Genomic DNA, 24,640 nt, shown 5'->3' on the forward strand with positions numbered 1-24,640 from the left:
GCTGCACATGTTTATATAAATGGGTTTATATTTTTAAACTAGCAGTATACCACTAAATTATGTGAAAAGTCCCAGCACATAAACTGCTGTCTGAGTACATGTGTCTATAAGTCCCAGTAGAGCAAGAAAAGTGGCTAACTTCCCAATATATAGACACATATCAATTTTGTGTACTCAATACATTTGCACTAAGAGTTAGATTTTCCACTCTAATGGGTCTATATTTGAAAATGGTAGAGGAAACAGCTAAAAAAAAAGAGGGGGGGAAGAAAAAGAAAAGCTGATTGTAATTCCTTAATCCCAGGGGATGTGAATTTATCAATAGGTCCTTTTATTTTCCACTGGACGAACAGCCTTGGCAAATATACCTCAGTACTAGCCTGCTCCACTCTTCACGTATGGCAAATGGCTTTCATTTATTTCCAAGGTGCAAACATGACCAATGCACAAAATGCTTCCATAATGCCATGAACTTTCTGCAGGCAGAGGATTCCATTGCTACAGAAAAACCTCTGCTGCTAGTTCCAGTAATTTTAAAATCACTTCATACTACATAAGCAGACAGAAGGATTTAGCCAAGTCTTTTCGAGGTAAAGCATTGAATACCAGAGTGAGTTGAGGTTAGATGTTACTAGGATAAATAGAGACATATTCTCAGCTGGCATAAGCCAATCCAAAAGCTACATTCATTTAAATTTTCAGAGTATCTGATTTTTTTTAATGGATATTTTTTAATGGATATTATGTCCATTGAAAAAATGGAAAACTTAATCAACTGAGTCCTTGTACAACATGTTGTGATCAGATTGTAAAAAAAATGCAATTTAGGGAATGTACTCCCCAACACTGATTCATACTGTAAGCACATTAATGGATGTAGCTCTTACTTTTAACTGCATGCAAGACACAGATGATATGCTGTATCATGCAACAGGACAGATGTCTAGTTCCAGTCACAGGTTCTGATGCAGGGTTTCACAGACCTCCATTACAGCACTTGAAAAGAGTTTATTTCCTGAGTGGAAGAGACAGGAAAAACTGTTGAGTTCATGAAAATGCAAGAGAAAATGGCATTTTAGGGAGTTTCGGCCAAATACTGTGACTAGATCCTTTTGCTGAGACCATCTGGGGCGTTTTGGCCATTAGAGCAATGACTAATTGTTCTAAACTTTTTAAAATATATTTTCAGTACTATAGCCAACACAAGTATTATTGTTGTTCTTCCATTCTCAACATTGCCATCAAAAATGGGTATCTTTCAAACCTAAATCTGATGTCTGGTTATTTGGCACGTTAGGTCCTGGTCAAAGCATTAGCACAGTCTACAGGCCTGTGTCAACTTCTGTGAAACAGGCTATCCTAAGAAATGGAGTCTCTCTCTCTCTAGAGGTCTCTCTAAGCAGACATTGTACAGACCCCCAGCAGAGCTCTTTGGGAAGAGTTCAGTTCTGCTTCAGTCTCTGTCCCTGCTTTGCTGGGTGGCTTTTGAGTACCTGGCTGCTGTTTCTCCAACAAGAAAATACATACAGTGATGTTGATCTCCCTGGAACATCCATGAAGAAATTACAACCAGTGCATTACAGAAAACCATGCACAACTCACAGTGCATAATTGTCACTTTTATTAGGATATTAGGACTTGGATCAATATTATCACAGGCTCTGTAAGAGTCCTTAGACTACATGACCATCACAGGTTTGCCTTGTTCTAGAAATGCCCCAGAGGATGGAATTGCCAGGGAGCAGGTGAATGGGGCTGCCCACTGAGACAAGTCAGGAGCTGCATGTATCTGCCACACACAGTCCAGGCAGGGGCCTTGTGGTGGGTGCAGGTCTGCAGCCCCCAAGCAGGGCTGTGGTGATGCCACCCCCCTGGCTTCACTGGAGACATTAAGGGAAGGCAGCAGGACTGGACTCGACCCAGAGAGCAGCGCCAGGCTCTGTGGGGCCTGGGCTGGGCATAGGGCTGCTGGCAACATGGCCACAGTCAGACCTGGGTCCCGGGCTCCACCTGGCTGACTGCTGGTCACTGAGTCCCCTTCATGTTAGACATCTCCCATTCATTAAACTCCGTCTTAAAATCTGCTAGTGTCTTACCTCTTCTGTTGCACTAGGACAGGTGCTCCACAACCTTGCACTTTTAGTGACCAAAATGTTTCTTCTCCTTCCCAGTTCGATTTGAACACACAGTGTATTTACCATGACATTCCCTTTCAGTCCTCTCGAGAATTTATTTTAAATTCTCTCCTAGGCAGAGTCTCAAGTCCCCATCAATCAAGCATCCCTCTTCTGTTTTGGGGCAGCTCACTTCCCTGAGCATGGATGAGGGCAGTTGCTCAGCCATGGATTGCCTCCCTTCCCCTCTCAGAAATAACTCACCACAGATGTCCTATGGTCCCTTTTGCCTTCTTCAACTTCTGCATTGCGGGGTGGTCCTGTGATCAGCCAATCTCCTTGATTCTTCTCAGCCTTAGGTTAGCAATTCCACGTCTTTCGATGTCTGTTGTCTTCAGCTAATGAATCCCTGGCTTATTTCAAAAACGCTTGCACATTTTCCATATAACATACACCGATTTCTATCTAGCATCATAATTTTCAAAGTATTACAATGCTTCTCATATGATAGTCTGATCCTGCTGGACATTGGCAATACCTCTTCACTTTATGGCATCACGAAACCTTATGATCATCCTCCAGTGTAGAACTTTATACAGTGAAAATGCTAAATAAAATCTGTCCCCAAATGTTCTCCATTGTTCTTTTCTCAGCATTACTGGTGGTCTTAAAATTACCAATAGCATTTGCTCTTTAATATGTGTCAGGGAAATTAATGTCCCCAACACAATGCCTATTAAAATTATTCCCACATTAATGTTAAAGGGAACACTGGCAACATGTAAAACTGATCTTCAATATCTGTTCATAAAATAATTTTCTTAATTTCTTCCCCAGATAGAATATCTACTGTCTTCTATGCATGCTCCTTTTCCTCATTGTTCTTCAGCATTCTACATCTAAACATGTATCATGCCTGCTCTGTGCATTTACTTTCTTCTCTGGATACTGTATACCCTTTAACAGGTATTTCTCAGTTCTTCTGACTCTTCTATTATGTCTCTTTTTTCTCTATAATACTTAAATTCATGTAATGTATCCATTGTTCAGATTCCTCTGCTTTCTTTTCTAGGTTCTTTACCTTACTTCTTTCAGTCCTTACCTGTTTCAATTTCTTTCTGATTCTACTTAGTTCTCTAGCTAGATTACATGATTTTAGCTGCAGCATCCACTTGACTGGGGCTCTACTCATTATAAAAATTTCTCTTTATTCCTTTTAGTGTTCTTTTGTTTTACAATAACTTTGTACCCTTTAACTGTATTTTTGCTACCCTTTACCTAATTTCACTCTTGCCGTGAAAAAAAAAACCCCACACATTCTCTCTGCATTTATTTGTTTTAAAACTTTCCTTATGAATTACCGACTTAATTCCACAAACTGGAACCCACAAACTGTCCCAGTAGCCCAGTTCTTTATGTAATCATTGCTTCTTTCTGTTACACTAGAAAAGACAGCAGTGCTACTTAGGTTCCCTGCTTTGCTTCTCTCAGAATGCTACCTCTCTGGTCTAGTAATAACAGCAATTTTGGTTTTATTTTTCCCACCACAAACACTTTCTGTCAATTTGTGTCTACTTCCATTTTTCCCAGCACCTATAAAACAGTATGCCTTTTTGTGCTCTGGGTCTGTTCTGGTGTCAAGCTGTTGATTCTTCTTAGTGAGGAATACCAATCAAACAATCCTGTACATTTTCCACAAGGGCCTAAGGAGGGTTCTTCCATATGTTTGAAACTCATTTCATCTCATCTGTACTTCTCTTTCAAATCAGGTGTGAATAGTCCATTTTCTCCATTGGGTTCTAACCCACAGCTATCCTTCATACTCATACCTTATTTTTTTGTACCAGCACTCTCTTTCTCTCTTCTGCCTTCCTGTTCTACCTTCCATGCTTTCTTTACCATAGCAGCTGTATCCTGTTATCCTATTTCTCTTCTCCTAGGTAGTACTTCTTTATGCTGGATATTTCTTTGATCTCCCTTTCCACCAAATTCTGTTTTCCACATCTGCATCATTAAAAGTTATATGCACCTCTGCAATTACTTCCACCATCTTCTCCTGTTCTATCATGTCCCATCCCTGATGTTGGACTTGTCTTATGGTTACACTTTCAGTAGTCCCAGGTTCTCTCCTAGGAATGTGAGTAACATTTCAGCCAAAAGTACCTTCTGCCATAAATGCTCTAGAAGATAATACTCATCTCATAAATTCTGCAGCTGGTAATCTGTCTCCTCTCTTACTTGAGGCATTAATGTCTCCCATTTCCAATCCCTAGCATTAACAAAATATCAGGGCAAAATTCGAACTCCATCACATAATCCCTTCCTGTATCTTCCTTAACTTTTTTTTGTATTTTACATTATCTAAAAGAGTACAGAGTGGTCCCTCTATGTAAGTCAAAATCTGTAATTAATGGGGTCAAAATTTTCAAAAATAAGAGTTTCAACTCCCAAGCCTGTATTTGGATAATGGCTTGAATTTCCCAAATGCATGGCTCTCCACATCTCCCAGTGATCTAGATCATTAGGAAACTGAACTGGAGTAAAATGCACTCTTCAGGGCTTAACTTCAAGCACCTTAAAAAAAATCTTGACCTAGACAATCTACCAAAATTCTTATAATTTAAAAGAACAAACATTGTCCATATAAAATATGTAAAGGAAGAAGTGCCTGCAACACTGGATCTTTTATGTGCATGGACAGGTAATTTTTTAAAAAGGATCTACAGGAAAACACAGATGAAAAAATAATGCAAAATCCACTCCATGATATTACTAGGAAGTTTTGCATTTCTAATGGGTGCAGAGAGCCCAGAAAAACTGAGTTAGTATTGATAGGCAAATTCTGAGCGTGGAATATCCATAGTAGTACATCTGCAAGTTAATGTGACTCTGAAATTATATTAAACCTGGAAGAGACAAGTAGCTCTCCAAAATGAAATAAAATACCATGGCCTCTTACAACAAGGACTGCAAATGAATTATACAGTCAAGTAGAGGCTGAACCTCCAGTTACATTGGGAAAGGAAATACAATACAAACCTGACTATCACATTTCCCCATGATCCTGTTCTAGATTATCTTTTATCAGACAAAAGTAACAATGCTAAATTGAGACAAAGAACATTATATTAACAGTACAGCATTATGATGCTAAGAAGCAGTGACATTTTGAGGAGGAATTCTACTGAACATTGGAACATCCACCTTCAGGAATGTCCAAAGCGCTCTACGGAACAGAACTGAGAAGGAAACAGTGCCAAAAAGCTCAAAAACACAGTGATACAACTTTGAGATGTCTATGTGAGACAGAGAATGTATCCTACCAGGAAAAGAGCATAATCCTTGCCACATAGGTATACAGACTGTATTTTTAGCATGTCTGCAATTCCCAAGAAAGTCAGTGGAAATTTCCAGCCAATAAGAAGGGTTCCTAGCTCCTTTTCCCAAAGAAAACTTAAGAATGATTTGGTAATGGATAAATTTTATTAAATATTCATTCTTAGTATTATTTTCTTCCCCCTTGTAAAGTAAAAGTTATAATTATTTGGTGAGAAATCATAGGTGTGAATAGCTAGTTATTGTTGGCATCACACCCAAGCATCACAACATTTTTTCCCAACTACTTTGTAGCATAGCTAGCAAGTCCTTGAAAATTAATGACCTACTCAGAAACAGATATTTTGACAATATCTTGTGAAGACTGGAATGGTCTTTACTGCTGATATTGAGGGATAAGCAGCTATGCAGAAACAAGAGAACTCGCGAAGAAACTATGTAAGAATCAATACTCTCCATCTTTCCTCATCACCAGCACAGAGGAATCAGTCATTGACTCCTGACTTCTAACATGAGCTACTAAACTCCAGTCTAAAGCTAATATTCTAGTAAAATGAAACACACTTAAAATCAAATTCTGATGAAAAAGAAGCTCACAGTGACTTTTTTTAGTTTTGTTTGCCTATTTTTGTGTCTTTTTCTCTTACTATATCCAGAACCATTTTTCGGTGCACACACATACACAGATTCTGAGAGTAGTAAATGTTATTCAACAAGGCATCAAGAATTTTTTTTTCTGGCAGAACCATGTTCAGTAACTCGTGCTGCTTATAGCACAATATATTAATATTGCACAATATTGCACAATAGCATTAACCTCTCCAACATTCTTTGCGTGAACAAAAAAGATGCACTCAGTTACAACACTCTTCACAGGAACTATAGTGGCACAGGAACTGAGCAGACAGATCTCTCTAAAAAGAGAGTGAAACAAAGATATTACCTTCTTTCGAGGGAAATTGTTGCTATTTACGTAGCTGCATTGAACATTTACTGAAAAGCTGCTTTAGATAGTATTGGTCATGGAAAAGAACTTCATTGGAAATTTAAGTATGCAGGTCTCATATTCTGGTAAAAATATTTCAGACTCAGTGTAATGGAAAGCCTGTGCTAATCAGAATCTATTTGTTTACCTCATAAACCCTCTTACACCTGCAAAGGTGTAAATTACTATATCAGTTACTAGGAAGAACAGATCCAGGCCCAAAAATTAAATACAGGAGCATGTGGGAGTGTATGCACAATCTGAAACATCTTCATATTTTCTGAAATGTAATGAGTTCAAATAATTATGGAATTGGGAAACAAATTATCAATCTGTTTCCTATCAGGAAGACAATTGTATCAAGAAGACTCACTTGGAGCCCAACGCTGAGTAATAAACCACCCATGCAGTTTCCATTTTTGACTTCTTGCTTTTGGGGGATGTGTGAAATAAGCTGCAGATGACAGTCAAAAGCACAGTCTTTGGTAGCTTCTTTCCAATGAATATATTCTCCTGGACACTTGATGTTCTGTATTTTTACAGTGTGAAAGTAAAAAGAAACAGTTGTGCAGTTTTACAGAGGTTTCATTTGAAGGAATAGCATGATGGTTTCATTACTGAGATGGCAAGTACAGCTCAATCTAGTCAATATGGAATTTCCTTTTTCCATTCTCTAGATATAACAGGATACAACAGGCAGTGAAATGAGCACTTAGTCACTGGGGTTTTTGTACAAATCTTTTTAATTCCCCTATTGCCCAATTTTGCAGTTGTTATGAACTTGCCAACCTTTTTCTTGCCATAATTCCTGCAAAAGAAGGCCCCCTTAAATGCAAAATATAATAAAAATAACCTTTAGCTGCCTTCCATGGATTGCCACCCATAAGGCTAGGAATTGGGAAAAAAAAAGTATTAACAAAAATAATGTTACATTTCTTTAAAGACACCATCTAATAGGCTAACTAAATGTGCTAAATATGAGCATGGTTCATGACACCATTACATCATTTTATTCCCCACAAGACGTACTACAGCAAGAAACTGCCATTAACAGAATGGGCTTTCTTATATTCAACATATGCCTCAAGTATGGCAGGAACTAATTTTTGAGTACTCTCTGAAGGGTATTCAGAAGTCTGGTCATAGTTTCCAAGAAAATGCAGAAGCAATGAGATTTGCAGTAATAGGCTGTACAGAGATAATCATATCAAATTTGATTCAGAGCCTTGGAGTTAACTTTTTGGTGACTGAACATCTACAGTACATAGTCAGGTCCACACACCTGTGTCCTAGGAATGGATATCTGTCTCACTTTTGCCCTGCTCTGAAGAAATCCCACATTTTTTTACTTGGCCTTTTTCTGTATATTGCTCTCTGAGAGTGTCATGGATGACCAAACAGTACTCCAATTTTATACCCCAAGAGAGTTTCCATGTTTTTATATTTAAGAGACATGCTTGTTCATTCACACCCTCTCTTTTGAGTTAAGACTACTAAGGGTTTTGTCTTACAAAAGCCTACCTTACGTAAGCATATATTTGGATGAACTCCTAGTAGTCTTATGCAATAATGCATACTGATGATGAATAATAGGATGAAAGAGAAATATAAACACTTAGGAAAAGACTAAAAAATTACTATACAGCAATTTTCTGTTGGTCATTTTGGACCCCTTTCTAATACTGTGGAAACAGAATAGATCAAAAACAACCAAGACAAAAAGGTAGGGGTTTTTTCCAAATAAAACCAGCAGAATTCGACTAGTAACATTCAAACATGAGCAATATCAATGGTGTTGTATAGAATGAATTATTTGTGTCAGAAATAGTGTGGTCAGCAGGAGCAGGGCAGTGATCGTCTCCCTCATACTTGGCACTGGTGAGACTGCACCTCGAGTCCTGAGTTCAGTTTTTGGCCCTTCACGACAAGAAAGACATTGAGGTGGTGGAGCCATCCCAGAGAAAGGCAATGAAGCTGGTCAAGGGTCTATAACATAAGTCTGATGAGGAGCAGCTGAGGGATCTGGGGCTGTTTATTGTGGAGAAATGGAGGCTGACGGGAGATCTTATTGCTTTTTATAACTACCTGAAAGGAGATTGCAGCCAGGTGAAGGTCAGCCTCTTCTCCCAGGTAAGAAGTGACAGGATGAGAGGAAATGGCCTCAAGTTGTACCAGGGGAGATTTAGTTGGATACTAGGAAAAATTTCTTCATGGAAAGGGTTGTCAAGCATTGAAATAGGCTTCCCATGGAAGTAGTTGAGTCACCATCCCAGGAAGTGTTCATAAAACATGTGGATTTGGTACTTCAGAACATGGTTTAGTGGTGAACATGGTGGTGGTGCTAGGTTAACGGTTCAACTTCATGATCTTAGAGGTCTTTTCCAACCTTAACAATTCTACAATTCCATGCATTTTTTATCCTGAAGAAAACCAGTCATCTCTTATTGAGAAATTGCATTTGTCACTTGGTACTGGATCCACAATGAAATATAATTACAAAACATAATTTTTTAAAACCAGGTAATATAAACTTTCACTAGTGATGTCACCAGTGCCTAGATCCTGATTTCCTAATAAAGCTTCCATCCAATTTCTTCAGTACTGTTCCATGTCTTTCCTCTTTGAGCATTTGACTATCTTTTAAAACACCCTATTTCCTCTGATGATTAAACAAATAGGGAAAAGAATCACAGAGTAGAATTGAATGTGCTGAGTTGGACGGGGCCAATAAGGATCATAGAGTCCAGCTTCCGGGCCTGCACAGGTCCCTCCCCGAGCGTCACACCATGTGCCCAAGAGTATCATCCAAACACTTCTTGATCTCTGTCAGACTTCATGCTGTGACCACTTCCCTGGGAAGCCTGTTCCAGTGCCCAACCATCCTCTGGGTGAAGAACCTTTTGCTAATATCTAACCCAAACCTCCCCTGAGATAACTTCACGGCATTCCCTTGGGTCCTGTCACTGGTCACCTTAGAGAAGAGATTAGTGCCTGCCCCTCCTCTTCCCCTCACAAGGAAGTTGTAGACTGCAACGAGGTCTCCCCTGTCTCCTCCAGGCTGAACAGATGAAGTGACCTCAGCTGCTGTTCACACGGCTTTCCCTCAAGGCCCTTCACCATCTTCGTTGCCCTCCTTTGAACACTCTGTAACAGCTTAATATCTTTCTTATATTGCAGTGCCCAAAACTGCCACAATATTCAAAGCGAGGCCACCCCAGTGCAGAGCAGAGCAGGACAATCCCCTCCCTCAACTGCCTGGCAATGCTCTGCCTGATGCCCCCCAGGACACAGTTGGCCCCCCTGGCTCCCAGGGCACTGCTGACTCATATTCAACTTGCCATCGACCAGGACTCCCAGGTCCCTTTGCGCAGTACTGATTTCCAGCATCTCATTCCCCATCCTGTACATACGCTCGGGGTTGCCCCATCCCAGATGCAGAATCTGTAACTTTCCCTTGTTGAACTTTATATGGTTGGTGATTGCCCGCCAGTCCTCTAATTTGTTGAGGTCTCTCTGCAGGGCCTCACTTAAATTGTGACATTTTAAGTCCAATAAGTTTACTGATTGCTCACCATTGATATTATGAGCCAAATGATTCATCATAGATCCAGATTTGCATGCTTCAACGTAGAACACCATCTTCCAGTATTTTTGGTAAAGATTCACACAAGAAGAAACAAGACTGTATCTCTGACTCTGCCAGACTGTTCCCCCTTTCATATCTCTTTATGCTGTACTGTACTTCCTTTGGAACTGTCCCTCTGTTAGTTCACATCATGGTCAATTAAAATCTGTATATTTAATCAAGTCTGTACAAAGACGTTGCTTTCATTGTTTATTCCTTTCACGTCAATGATAATGATCAGTAAGAGCTTCATCAGGCAAAATGTATCGATACATTCTCTAATCAAAAGCAGTATTCAGGTGTTTATATACTTTTTAGGCCATTCTTTTTACTACTGGCAATTTTTCATATGTCTGATTCTAAAGATAGATAATGTGTGTGAGAGTTCAGGTATGTTTTGCACACTCCAAATATATTCTGAAAAACAGAGGTATGGAATTTTTTACTCTTTCACTTGCCTGCAGCCTTCCCTTCTCAATCTCTTGCCTTCATACATTTTTTATTAGTGCTGTAATTTAAATATAAAATGAGCTTACCGTTCACCTAGGCTAATCAGATCTGACTACATAGGAATGATATTTGGGATTATGCCCTACATGAGGACATTCACTGCCTCCCTGAGGTCATAGTTTTACTGTTGAGGCTTATGATCAGGAAGACTAATCAGTCTTGTGATGTACACTTTTCATTATTATGAGATTAATCTTTTTTCTCCAGGTGTTGAAAGTAGAAGTACAACTCACTGTTTAATATGCATTTGATGGATAATTTTATATTTTCTTTTCCAGAATTGTGTTCTAAGAAAAGAAAAAAGAAAAAATTTAAAAAGATTTTACAAAGTTTATAAAGTGCTCCTGCCTTTTTAACTGTGTGACACATGTAAGGCAAGAGCATAAGACCACAAAATTTCACAATGGTAGCTCAGAAAAATCTTCAACAGTACATGAAGTGTGACAGCTTCTTGCCTGGCTACTCTCTCAGGTGACCTACGTTGAGAAATACTCGAAGAATCAAATCCTTTTCAAGATCCCTGAAGTCGAGAGATTTCGTCCATGCAGCACTCAAATACAGTCTTGGAAAGAGGAAGCAAACAGTTTGCATTTTCTTCCCATGTTCTGCAGGAAGAACATAGGAGCTACACAGTGATTGGTCTTGATTTATTTTCTTAACAAATTTATTTTCTTTTGTTATCATAAGCCCAAACATCAGTGTCCTCTTCCTCCATATTTTCCAATCAAAAATATACCCATTGTGTAAGGTATTGTGTGTAAAAGGCTTGAATTGATAATACACTTTCACATCCTATGACTTCAATGGCTTTTCAGCATAGAAAGACCAAACAGAAATAAAGTTCTGAATTCATGCTGAATTTTAACCAGATGTCTGTTATCATGGCTTAGCACAATACATAACTATGCACTGAAACATACATTGGACTGGTTCCTAGCAGTGACATGGTTTACATGCTTGAAGTGTAGTCTGCTCGTATGCTTTGCTGAATCTCATTTACTTATCTGGGGAAAACAAAAGAGTATTTCGGTATGCCACCTGAAGCATCATTGGCAAAGAAAAGTAAGATATTTAACATATGTGAGCATATGTGCCAGGATCTTCTTGGGGAATAGAATGTATGAAAAGGTTTCACTTACAATAACTTAGCAAGTAGGAGCCCTAGCCATGGGCCACAACTGTAGAACACAACAGAAAGACAGTCTCACTTCCAAAAACTTTACCCTATAAGAATGAGAAAAGTGATAGACATGACAAAAGGCTAGAAAATATTTCAGATGGTGACAAGAACTGAAATAAATCTTTGTCTGCTATGCAGTTATGGTTGTACCCCAGCAGTCTGCCCACTGATATTTTTTTGCAGACATCAGCAAGGACAAGTTTTGAAGAGACTTGTGAAAAATAAAACATGGAGTGGCTTTGCAGGTTTTACAGGGAGCTCTTCCCAACTTGACAAACTTTGATTAGAAACATTAACAATTGAAAAAGCACTTTGCAGTGATATTACATTGGATGACTCTGCTTCCTTTCCTGATCAGCTATTAAAATGTTGATAGCACTATACAAGACTTAAATTTATTACAATCATAAGGTTAATCATCAGAGAGGAAGAAATAATTTATAAAATCTACCTCCTGGATAATTTTGGGGTTTTTTCCTGAATATTTTAGTAACTTCCCTCAAGTTTTTCTCATTTGATAATTTTCATTTACCTTTCTTTTGCTTTGTAGACGCAAGTAAAAAATCTGAAATTCTGCTTCAGATGTAAGTGAAGTAATCTGACATTGCTTTTGCTTTCATTATTTTTAAGTGTAACTCAGCATGAGGTTTCTTGTACCAAAATTTACAGAAGCTGCCTATAGAACTTGTACTCTTCACTATTCAAACAATTGAGCAGAAAAAATTTGTTTGCTTCTGGGCCTGTTAATACAGGTTGCATTCAATGGCAGAAAGCAAACGGTTAAAATTTACTTCAAGCTATTAAATGAAATATTTACAGTAAAAAATTAGCACTCTTTGTTAGTTCCAGAAATAATAATAAAAGTTTTCTTCATGCACATTTTTAATTACAAGTTGGAATTGTATTTTTAAAAATATTTTAAAATTGCAGACATTTCTATTTGAATTATCTCTATGTTTACATTATGAAGCACAGCTTGACAGGTTTTTCTTTGATACAGATGATTTACAAACATGCCACATCAGCTCCATGCTCCTTGTTTTAAAATTATTTATAGTTTTATAGCTCATACTTACAAAGTTATGCCAGTAGAAGTGGTTTTGAGCACAGGTCTTAATCTTGTCCAGACTTAGCATAAAAGTCAGTTAAAGACAGAAGAGTTCAATGGTTCCTCACATTTATGTATTTAAAGATACTGAATATGCAAATGTTCCCCACTTGAAAAATATTGTTGCATAAAATTAGTTGACAGAAAGGATGTGTAACAGGTCCCCTGTTTCGATCCTCGGTCAGATCTGCAGTATGTGGTGTCATGTCCAGCTGCTCTATTTGATACAGAGTGTGACTCATGTGCATGTAAATATGAAATTTGATAACACCAGGGCTTATTTCAAAATGTTCAATTGGATTTTTCTTTAATAAGAAAGATGGAGGAAACAAATCAAGAATATCAAGAGTTGGCTCAAGAAGAACTGCATAGGCAAAACTACAAGTACAGTTGAAAGGCTGGATTCAAGATCTTTTGAGCAGCAAAGCAGTTTAACCTAGTAGAATCTTGATCACATAATGGCAACTAACTAAAACACTCATTCACTCCTAAGGATTACTGTAGAGGAAATTATTTGGGGCCAAGGGATCTTAGAGTGGGTGAGATTTTATCACCATTAGTGCATATTATCCTCAGTAAGAACAGCAGGATTTAGCCAAATACAAAGAATCTCTCACAATGTTTTCTTAACAAAATGTGGTATTTTTGAAAGGAAAAAAAAAAAAAGGAAAGCTTTGTATACCCAGGCAGTTTTGAAGATAGTAGTCCCCATCCCAAAATCAACTTTTAAAGAGCATGGAAAGATGGAATGCAGAGGTTTGACAGAAAAGATTTACAAGCTCAAACAGGAAGGTAAACAAAGCAGTGCAAGAAAAGCAAGGCAATTTCCACTGACTGATCACCAGTCTAATTAGAGCAACAGCATTGTATCCAGTTCCTCACCTAACAGCCACTGAGGCATAACGACATAAAAGAAACCACCAAGAGGGTAGAAAAGCAATGCGCAGTGGAAAGTTCCATGAAGCGTTCCTGCTGAAAATGGCTTACAGGGATGCTCAGAAATGGACATTTCACATGTATTTTGCCATAAATACATCACTCAGGAGGTATGAATTAGAGTCAAGTATGTCTATGTTGAATGACTTTGACAGTAATAAGCTGCCTGGTGATTTTACATTTAACATAAAATTATTTCCAAAATATTGAACACTAGCTCAAAAGTATAACCACTTCTTGAATTGTCTGACTAATGTATCTCTCTCACAGTGCATAATGCCAGCAAAGGTGCTATTCTGAAGTTAAGTATTTGCTGTGACTGTTTCTCATTTTAACTGCATATGAAAGTTGGATTGTTTTTCCAGAATCTGTTGCTTGGCATGAGAGATAATGAGTCCCTCAATCATGCATTATATTTCTAGAAGTGAAGGGCCTAACCCATGTCGTATCTTAGAGGTCCAGTTTGGTGTCCTAAAGAATACCATATTCTATGAGTCAACCCTTGTCACTGTCATTCATGGTGATAGGAAGTAACATCTTTAAGAAGAAATGTACAGATGCTGAACCATGGGCACAGACAATGCAGTGGCATTTGGCTTAGAGTGAGCTGGTTGGTTAGCTGTGCCTCCTTGTCCAACCTTAAACATAAGCTCTTCATTCCTCACTTCCATGTGATGGTCTTTTTTTCTCCAGATGCCTATTTAATGGTTATTTCCCCCTTTTCTGTGTGTAACTTATGGTATCTTCTGTTTGAGTTCATGCTGCTTTCCTAGGGAAAATGCTGGGTTTAGACACAGATCATGCAGGTTGCTGCATATCGTGTAAGTTGCAGGGAGTGTTAGGATAGCCTCAGCCTTACCATTTACCATCTTTGTATTCTCAGGAGGAGTTGGGGCAGTAAGAAATATCTGGGCAGAGAAAACTACCTTATTTCCTCTGCTAGCAAGGAGACCTGTAAAAGCTCAATGGTTCTACCACTACTATCTGGCTCAGCTCATTTCCACTCTCCTTTGGAGCAGCAGATAGCAAAGGTGTCTACTTTTCTGGGGTGCTCTGGGCAGTGTGGCAAAATGTATTCCACGCCAATTCTTGCCTTGTTATGCTGGTAATTATATTTTGTCTTCCTCTTATTTTCCATTTCATCATACTATTCCACAGCATCACTGGAAAACTTGTCAAAATTATGATTATTGACTAATGTCTGTTTGCAATGTAGTATAGACAGGGAACATATTCCTTGAATAGAGAGATGTATAACAGTGAAGGGAGTGGTAATTTCTTAGTAATACAGTATTAATGGATCACTGCTGAAATGCACTACTGTCTGCACCTCTAAAGGAATCTTGATGGCAGGGTCTCAGAAAAGAACTACAAGAATAGCAAATAGTCTGGGAATAACAGTAAGAGCATGACAGAAGCTCTATTCATACAGTTAATTAAGAAAGTGACTAGATCATATGCTACAAGTAGCCATGCAGGGAAGAGATTTTTGATAACAAATCGATTTTTAGCACAACAAAGGAAGGCATAATAAGACACAAAGGTTTAATTTAAAATGGTGAATGGAGTTTTCTAGTCATCTAGTATTCTGATAAACAGATCAGGCTTCTCATAATCTCTACTTCCAGCTGATAAATTCTCAGCTTACAACAAGATTTTATATTTTCTCTATAGCACCTTTCTGAAATGCTTTGCAGTTCTTACAGCTGAATCTCATGCCTAGTTCCTCAGGCCCTCAAGGCAATGCAGCTATTTTCATTGGTTGTCCTGGTCATTTAAGTTTCCCAATATTGTACTATCAGGAAACTTCAATTCCACTTTTCTTTTATGACTATCAGTGGAAAGATTTCTTCTTGAGGGTCAGTCCTAACCACCTACTCATCCCACAGCCTAATGGTTCCTTTTTCAGTATTGCCCTAAATCATCTACCATGGTCGTCTCACAGTTGTGCTCTTGAATTCCACATTCTTCAAGCAAGTGAGCAATTTTCTTTTTAGCAGCATAATGAGCACATTGTAAAAGGACACACAGAATATACCCCCTTTATTTCCTTTCCCTTTAAAATGAAGTCATTCTATTTAAAAGAAAAGAAAGAAAGAAAAAAGAACAGATCAAGTTAGCAGGTACCCTGCTTTGGTAAACCAATATTCCACTTCCCTTTTACCTGTAGCTTTAATGGTCTTTCCCATCAAGACTTGTTTTAAAACTAAATGTATTACTGAGCCAGACTCACCAGCAGTGGCACGCAGCAGTTTCCTCTTCTTACACAAACACAGGCAAAGCACTTGTCATTGGATCTGGTACTATCACTAATTTAGTAAGCTTGATTTAAAATACTTGCTACTAGATCTGTATTTTCATGCCAATCTCAAATAGGACATTTTGTTTACCCTTCTGGCAAAATCACTTGTAATTTTGTTTTTACTTCTGTTATAGTTATTTCCATTATTTCTTTCCCATTTATACTTCATTTTTCTCCTGTAGCTAGTAATAGTCAACTTACTGAAAAGCAGAACAAATTACTCTTTCATTTTGTGTCAATAGCTATGGTTTCTTTAACCCCTTTACCATTCAGCTAATTATTTTATGTCTGTAGCTTTTGTCTTCATCCCTGGGTATCTCTTTGTGTTTAGTGCATCAACACAGTGAAAAATTGATGCAGAGTAATTATCTTTTTAACCTATAGTTTTTCAGCTGCTTCTCTGTGGTCATCTATGCCCATCTGGTGGTTAAATCAAGGCAGCTGATTAGTTTCAGTGAGGTCTGAGCTAATGAGTTTTTTCATGACTGAGGTGTGTTTACAGATAATTTCTGTGCCTCAGCTGACAGGTGGTCACTTGCAGAGCTCTTGCTATTCACCAAAGGCGTGTTCTGTATCCACAATTCACCAAACTCTGGTCTTTTGAAATCCTAAATCCACTTACAGGTCTGAATCTCTGCCTCCTTCTAACTAAATTTCCAATTGCATGGTCTGAAGTTATTTTCTATAATGTCTTCCTTAAATGCAGACTGCTCCAACTATTTATAAGCTTATAAGTCTTTCTAATGCCCTCCAGTTGTGTCAGAAATTGTTGGTGAAGAAATGTGCATGCTATAACAGCACAGAGATTTAACTCTGTCTTCAGAATGTAACACAACTGTAAAATAAAAGTCTTTCATAATGACATATTCTCATTCAAATGTCTTTTTCTAGTATAAGCAATGAACCAGATTATTTGAGTAAGCAGTTATATTTTTTTGCGAGTAAGAGTGGGAAAAACCAGGATTCCTTGCATTTTTATTTGAAACTGTGGGAAATATGAAAAAAAAAACCCTCAGGCTGGTGGGGAGGTGACTGACTTATATTCAGTTTTCTAAATGTTTTGACCCCAGCAGTGTCCAGGAAGTATCACATTGCACTGAATAAAGAACATAACCCATAATCCAGTCTAGAAGTTGCCTCCTTTTAGCAATTACTCCCTTTTGTCACTTTTGCATGCTTATGTGTGAAGCCTGTGGAACCCAAAACTCGTAAGTTTTGGACTAAAATTCATGTCTCTTATTATTATCTCCTTATGTGATTTCTCTCTGCCTTTCATTTGAGTGAAGTGATTCCAGCACAAAAGCTGACCAATCTTTCTTCTACACTTTTTGACTATGGAAGGTGAAACACATAGTTTAGGCTGTAATCTTTAAGTATAACCTTGATAGCGACTCCTGTTTATTCCCAGAATTAAAAGGACTTTCAAGAAAAATAACTATAAAATTTTATTAGTTGTCTCTCAGTTATTGACTAATACTCTCTCCAGGCATATGTTTTCTTATACTTTGACAAAAGTACCCACCTGAGTGAAACCACAGTCCTTTTGATGCCAAAGGCAAAACTCAATTTCATGACTGGATTTTACCCTCTGGGTTATATTTTCAAAATATACATTTCAACAGTATAAAATGTCCTGTATATCCCATGCCAACACCACCACACATAGTAGGACATTTTTGCATTGGCATGAACAATCCTGGCACCACCCTTCCTGTGGTTTCGCTTTTTCTGTGCATAGGCACTTAGTTTTAAATTTTGGGAGAAAATACTATTTATACACCCATCTATATAGCATGTATATCACTGCTGGTGCAAAATAAACAACACTGGTAATAAATAATAATAAAATTATGCTTGTTTTGCTTCTTACATTGTCTTTATATTATCTCTAACCAATGCTGTATTGATTTTACATTTCTCAAGTGTTCTTCTATTTTAAAGTCCTTAGCAGTGCGGGCCTTTATTACAGCAGACTGGTTTTTGATCCTCTTCATAATGGGTGTTCTCAATACCAGTAGCCTTTCCAGCATTCTCGTCAGAGTAAAGTGCTCATGATATATTTACAATAATGTGGTAAGCAAAACACATTTATAATTTGGTTTTCTCCATTATATTTCACATCACTCTAAAAACCACCAGAAAATACAAAGCATAAGGACATTAAATGTATTTTTAATGGACATTGTATTGTTTCTATAATGCACATTTTTCTTGAAAACAGATTGTTTCTTTACCATGTTAGGCTGAAGAATTCCTTTTGATACGAATGCATTCTTGATTTGACTGACTGAAGACGCATACTTACCAAAAATTCTCATTGGTTTGGCTCACCAGGATGTCAGAGAACACAAACCTTCTTCAACACATTAAAGATACAGTAACAGTAAGGAATAATAAAAATTAAATGCAATCCAGAGAGGAAAAATTACAGGTTTTAACACAAGGATCACATAAAGATAGCCCCAGAGAATCAGGAATGATGGACCAGTGCTCTTTCTCCAGTCTTTTTTTGATAACAGCAATACACGTGTTTTATGAAAATAAAAGTCTTTATCAAAACGATTTATTTTCATGAATATAAGTTGAGTAACAGGTAACTATGCTTCTTTGAGAAAAACAGCATTTGAAAATTATTCTAAAATAACCTTCTGTGGTAAAAGACCAGCACAAAACTAGACATGAACCATGGGCACAAGAACTTTTGGCATAGACAGAACATACTTACAGGAACAGCACTGAAAGAATTACTTGGCTTCTGAGAAAACTTGTCCCTTGCAAGCATAGATAATCCTCACCAGAGCTGAATAATAGAAATTTATATTTAATATACAATCCATGGTTCTTATGTATAAAAATGTTCTCTTTTTTCATAGATTGCCTTGTGTAAGCATGAATATATGGAGAAGTATAGATGGAAAATGAAAAAACTGAAACTGAAGATAAAATTATCCAGCTTTTACAACAAACAAACAAATGAACAAAAATTATGCATGTGATTTAAACAGATGTCTTACATGTGGAGGCTGCTTATATTTTCCCACTCCCCGTAGTGTTTCTGTATATAGTTATACTGCATGATACACAATTCTAAAATGCCAGAGAACTGTCATACACTATACTTGTTTTCATTGGGTGAACAACCTATGCCAGAGCTCCTTGATCAAACACCATTCAACAGTACCATAAAATTCTATTAAACAGAACAGAAAAAACTTTTCTATCAACACTCACACTTACTGTAAATATTATCTTCTTACTCAACTGATCCGCTTCCTCTCTGATTATTAGGCTTGTATCTACTAACTTTATTGACATAAAAACTTTTACTTAACTTTATAAGCCCCGCGAACCATTACTAAAAAGTGCTTATTACTAGATTTACTCACATTTGTGCAAAACTGCAGAGTTGTTTGTTCATTCTACTCAGACCTAGGGTTTTTCAACCCTATTAAAAAAATAGAATTAAATGGAAATCACCAGAAGACTAACCCAAATTTTTATAACTGGTGAGAAAATGTAGTCAGGAAAGATCTCATTTTCATTGTTTACTCTCACAATTTGCAGCTTTGGCAGTTTACACAACACTTTTTTTTACTCTATAAACTGGGTTCTTCTATTTTTTGATTGTTCAGACTCAGTAAACATGGAACATATTTATATCAGTTTTATTCCCTTTTCAGATTAAAAGTAAGCTTTAACTGTTCTTGAAAATCGGTTCCCAATTCTATGGTTCACGAAGCACAAAGTGCCCCACCATGTGAGCTGTGCCTTCATGTACACCTGACCTACTCCAGTTTCCTGGCCTATCTTCACAGCTCAAAGAGAATTACAGAAGATAAGTTCTGATGCAGTCGAGTGGCTGCAGGGTACTGAAAGCAACATTAAATAAATGAACTATTGTTAGCTATCAGTTTGACTGTCTGCCAACCAGCTAAATGAATCACTTTGAAAAATTAAACAAAAAGAGGTTTAATTTGACACGACTGTTGTTTGACTTTCCGCTTTTTTGTTTTAGTGGGGACCCAAGGCTGATGCCATGTCATGCCAGCCAGAGAATAAGCACCACATATCTGTCCATTACCAACCCACAACTAATGCATTAAACCCTCTTATTTTTCACTTCTATTGTTTGCTATTAGAAATCTGCAGTGTAGACCCATAAGTCTACAATAAAGCCCCTGGATATTTTACAACTAAAACTTCTCTATCCTCTTAATATGTTTACCTGGTTTTCTTTGCTCTTTATGTAGTAAACAAACCTGGAGGGATACTGAACACAGATAGCAAAAAAATTTCAGGTCTTTTAGCAGTTTATGTGTGCCTTCAATCTCTTTAAAAAGCTGAAGGACGGGAGAGGCAGGGTTGCTGCAATAAAATGTTTTATACAGTAAATTCAGCTTGGTTGCATAAAATGTTAATGTTGGAGTAAATCACCAGTTTGGCAAATAAAGTTAGCATGAGGCCTGCTGCCTGGCCATTTACAGTTTTGTGTTTCTTCTCTTCAATAGGTTCCTTTTCCTTATTGCTACTTACAATAAATACTGTGGGCCAAATTTTCCACCCTGCTACAGCATGTGACCGCATTGGCACTAATTCGGTAACACTGGTGTAACCAAGGCAAAAGAATTTGCTCTTCACATTTATAGTCTGCCTTTCATCTGAGGATATCAAAGAACAGGCCTGACCAAAATCAAGTTCCAAGATCTAAACACTCCAAAGCTTTGGGAAAGTACAGAGCCAGCCTTTGCAGCCAGTTCTATTTCTGATCCATATTTAAGGTACTTCTGCCTTGAACCTAGAGATGAAATTAGTTACAACACTCTCTACACAAAAAGGGAACCTGAAGGGAACACTGAGAATTATTAAAACCTGTAACCTGCTTCAAAATCAACTTCTTGTTTAGAGACATAATTGTAGTTCTAGAGGGAATAAGCACAAAACAGTTATGAATATTTTATTTTCTGCCTAGTGAAAACCCAATTGCATGAATAGTTTTGCCTAAAAGAAAAAAAAATCTATCTAAGGAATTTGAGAACTTAGTTCAAGTTGCCTGCAGAAAGAATTAAACAAAATAAACACTTAGTATGATACACATTATTCCATGCCCTCTAATCACAACAGCAGAAAAGCATTTCAGTTTCTTAAGTCAATCAATCAATTCAGTCAATGCAATATATGTCCTGCAGCATTCAGAAACTAAAAGGTGAAAAATACAAAAGTGTCATCGCTACAGAAGAGAATTTATTATTTTAAAAGAACCTGCAGTAGGGGTTATTTGTATTGAGTTGTCTTCTCCTGTGAGTGTCCATTGAAAGCATGCCCTTGTCTGCTTATGGACCCTGGCTTCGCCAGATCCAGAACTCACCTGGGCAGATGGCTGGGCTGCTCTGAAGGCAACACAGCCCGTTTCAACTTGTGGTGATGGAAGTAACGGGCATGAATCTTTTTCCCTCCCTGCAGAGGAAGCAAGGGGAGGTCAGTGAAGTTTCCTAAGACCTTGTTCATGAGCAGACACTAACCCCACAATTTTTTCAAGCTACTATCAAAAGTATTAAAAATAAAAAGTAAAGAAAAAGAAAATTGTAAATATGAACGTAGGCTAGGGAATGACTCGGTAGAACTAAATCTTGAACTGAATTAATTGTCTTTAATTTTTCTCATTGGTTTCTAAAAACTACAAGGGTGGTGAGGGGGAAAGAATAATTAGTAGAAAACACACAGCTAAGAAATTTAAAAACCCTAGGCTTAGCATGGCACAACACCACCTCTCTATACAGAATTCAGCTGTGGGGCAGATGAGAGCAAAACAACATTTCTAAAAGCTGTAATTCTCCTTATGTTGTCCTAAAGTATGACCAGAATGCTAATGGGGCAGAGTCAGGCTCTGTTTCATGGACCTCCCACCAAGTTTATGCTTCATGCACTACACAGAAAGAAAAGCTTTGCATGTTAGACTAGAATTAACTCTTCCTTTTCTTCCCTCAAAATGAAGAAAAGAAGCACTATGCACGGCTGCTGTGGGCCTGGGAATCCAATTCCTTCAGCTGCTCTCAACACCATCGGCCAGACTGTAAGGAGCAGCACAACTATCAACAACAGCTTCTCTGCCATCAGTGTTGCAAGCTGAGTAGTCCTTCCAGCAAAAGAATTTCCAGACAAAGGATTTCTATCTGCCTAGATCACCCCTGTGAGCTGCTGAAAAGACATGTCAGAAATGACTTCCCTGGCATATGGGTTTGTACCATATACCAGACAAATCCTCTTGACAGACTAACTTCCACATTAAAGTGAATTTTAATTTTGGGTTAGAAATGAATGGACGTAAAACAGTGCAAGTATCAGACACACTCCTCTCTCAAAATGAGTGACAAAAAAAAGCACCTATCTTTCTGCAGTCTTTTCTACCCCTCAAATATCTGTTCCTTTACCATGTGTATTTTACAGGATGAAATTTTTCATTGAATAATTGCCAACAGACAATATCTACCTTTCTATTTTCTGTGTTTTATAAAATGAATCTGAGCTGCAAGTTCTTAAATGCAAACCAGCTACTTTCACATTTTTAGTATTTAGCATTTGAGAGCAACCTAGAATGTCAATAATAGCTGTCTAATGCTTTAGTGCTCTTGACAGACTAAATGTAGGTTCTCTGATTTGAAAGGAGGGGGAGATTTCTAAGAAGTTCTAAAAGCAAGCATATTATTTGCAAGCTACTGAATGTAACACATTTTCCATTTTAATATACATCCATATAAGTTTGAATAGTAATAATAGAATTGTTATTTGATGTTTCCCCTGAGAAAATATACAACTATTGTATTCACCTTTTAGAACATTTCTTCCAACAAAAGAAATATGTGTACACAGCTTCTAGGTCAACATTCTTCAAAAGAAGGTCCCTGTGTATTTTTGTAACAACTGCCCTTTCTTTCCATTTCATTCTCACTACAAATCTCAGATTAGTAAATGCTAAGAAATGGGGATTCTGTGGTGTTTGAGATTAAATAAATTAGCTCTGAAAAATCTAATTTACATGCACAGAAACACATCGGATTCACTCTTCTAACTTACACCTTAGTTCACAAAACCAACAGTGAGACCTGAACAAAATCATATCGAAGAAACCAAAAAACCCCAAGCCCTTTGTTTGGAGTATTTGAGCCCTAAGAGTAGGGAAAGGAGAAATAGAATTTCATTTGAGATCTGTACAGACCACCACGAACCCATCAGTTTTGTTTACTCAAAAGTGAAAAAGAGAATACCAGCACATACCATCGTAGAGAGTCTGAGGATGACTAAAGAGTGTCTTTTCCTCATGGTCTCCATGCAAAAGCACACTTGAACACAGGCACTAGGTTTCTCTAAAGCTTTTGTGCCGTAGCCAGGATACAGGCACTTAAAGCAGGACTGAAGATGGAACTGAGACTCTGAGACCAAAATTGGGATCCAAATAAGACTCATCAGCTGTCGCCTAATCTTGAAGTTGCTTAATTTCACCCAGTAAATATGTATCTGTTTGATTCAGTGCTTTTTCTGAAGTTGCCAGCCTAGTTATGGTTAGGATCCAGAAAAAACATATTCCAATGCCTTAAAATCTCTGAGTAACTAAATGCAACAGAGATTCAAAGAGACATTTAACACATGTTCATGGAACTGGACTTTCTAGAGACAGCAGTTGTGAGTCATCAAGATGTGGGTGCACCCAGGAAGCTAGAAATGCAAATTCCACAGCTTAAGGACATATTTTGAGAGCACTCAGATTCTGCCTCTGGAGCTGTTGGCTAATATGGAAGCTATCATGCATACAGAGATCAGTTGGGCTACAGCAATTTACAGCACAAAGTATGTTTCTTAACAGTAGCAATACAGACCACTTGTCAACCAGATGGAGTATTCTGGTTCTGGTGTTCGCTCCTGAGGCTGGAATAAGAACAAAAATCTAGAATCATCACTGTGAGGTATGTGTCCTAAATAGGAAGTACACAAACAGGTTTCTTCTTGGCCTTTTTGGATCAATTAATCTTGAATGCTTTTCTGGATGATGTCACAATTTCACTAGTATGGGCATGGTGTAGTTCAAAGGCATCTTATGAGAAGTAAGAATGATCATTTCCTGCCCTTGTTTATATCAGACTCTTGAATCTCAGTAAGTGCCCCTGCCACATCAACAACCTAAAGTGGAACAACATGCACCTCTGCACCACACCACCATGTCAACCTGGGAGAATGAAACTGAAGTGCACAGCCTGAACTCAAAGCCTCAGTGTATTACGGCCAAGTCCCTGATGAGATCTTCAAGAAACCAAGACTGATACGTTCACTTCAGAGTCCACTGATCTGCATCAAGATTTGCCCCTCAAGACAATGGCAGTGATCCCTACTCTTCCAAGCCCTCAGATTGTTAGTCCTTAAACTGTCAGTCAATTAAGAGAAGCAGATGGTTGTCACACTATCAACAAATGTGTGATCAAAGTAACACACTGAAATTTGAGGGTCTCCCATGAAAAGGGTTCTAGACCCGGCATCCAAAGTCAGAAATATACA

The 24,640-nt window shown here is 37.8% G+C and overlaps 1 long non-coding RNA gene across 1 annotated transcript; it reads right to left on the reverse strand.

Annotated features, from left to right (window-relative positions):
* Positions 1 to 788: 788 nt before the first annotated feature.
* LOC116787185 lies at positions 789 to 18,887 on the reverse strand. The gene is made up of 3 exons (XR_004357207.1): positions 18,822 to 18,887; positions 15,724 to 15,868; positions 789 to 1,015 (listed from the first exon to the last, which is right to left on the reverse strand). It is a non-coding gene; the product is annotated as an uncharacterized LOC116787185 (long non-coding RNA).
* Between the last annotated feature and the right edge of the window lie 5,753 nt (positions 18,888 to 24,640).

The sequence above is a fragment of the Chiroxiphia lanceolata genome, chromosome 5, assembly GCF_009829145.1.
Source record: "Chiroxiphia lanceolata isolate bChiLan1 chromosome 5, bChiLan1.pri, whole genome shotgun sequence".
In the NCBI taxonomy this organism is placed as follows: Eukaryota; Metazoa; Chordata; class Aves; order Passeriformes; family Pipridae; genus Chiroxiphia; species Chiroxiphia lanceolata.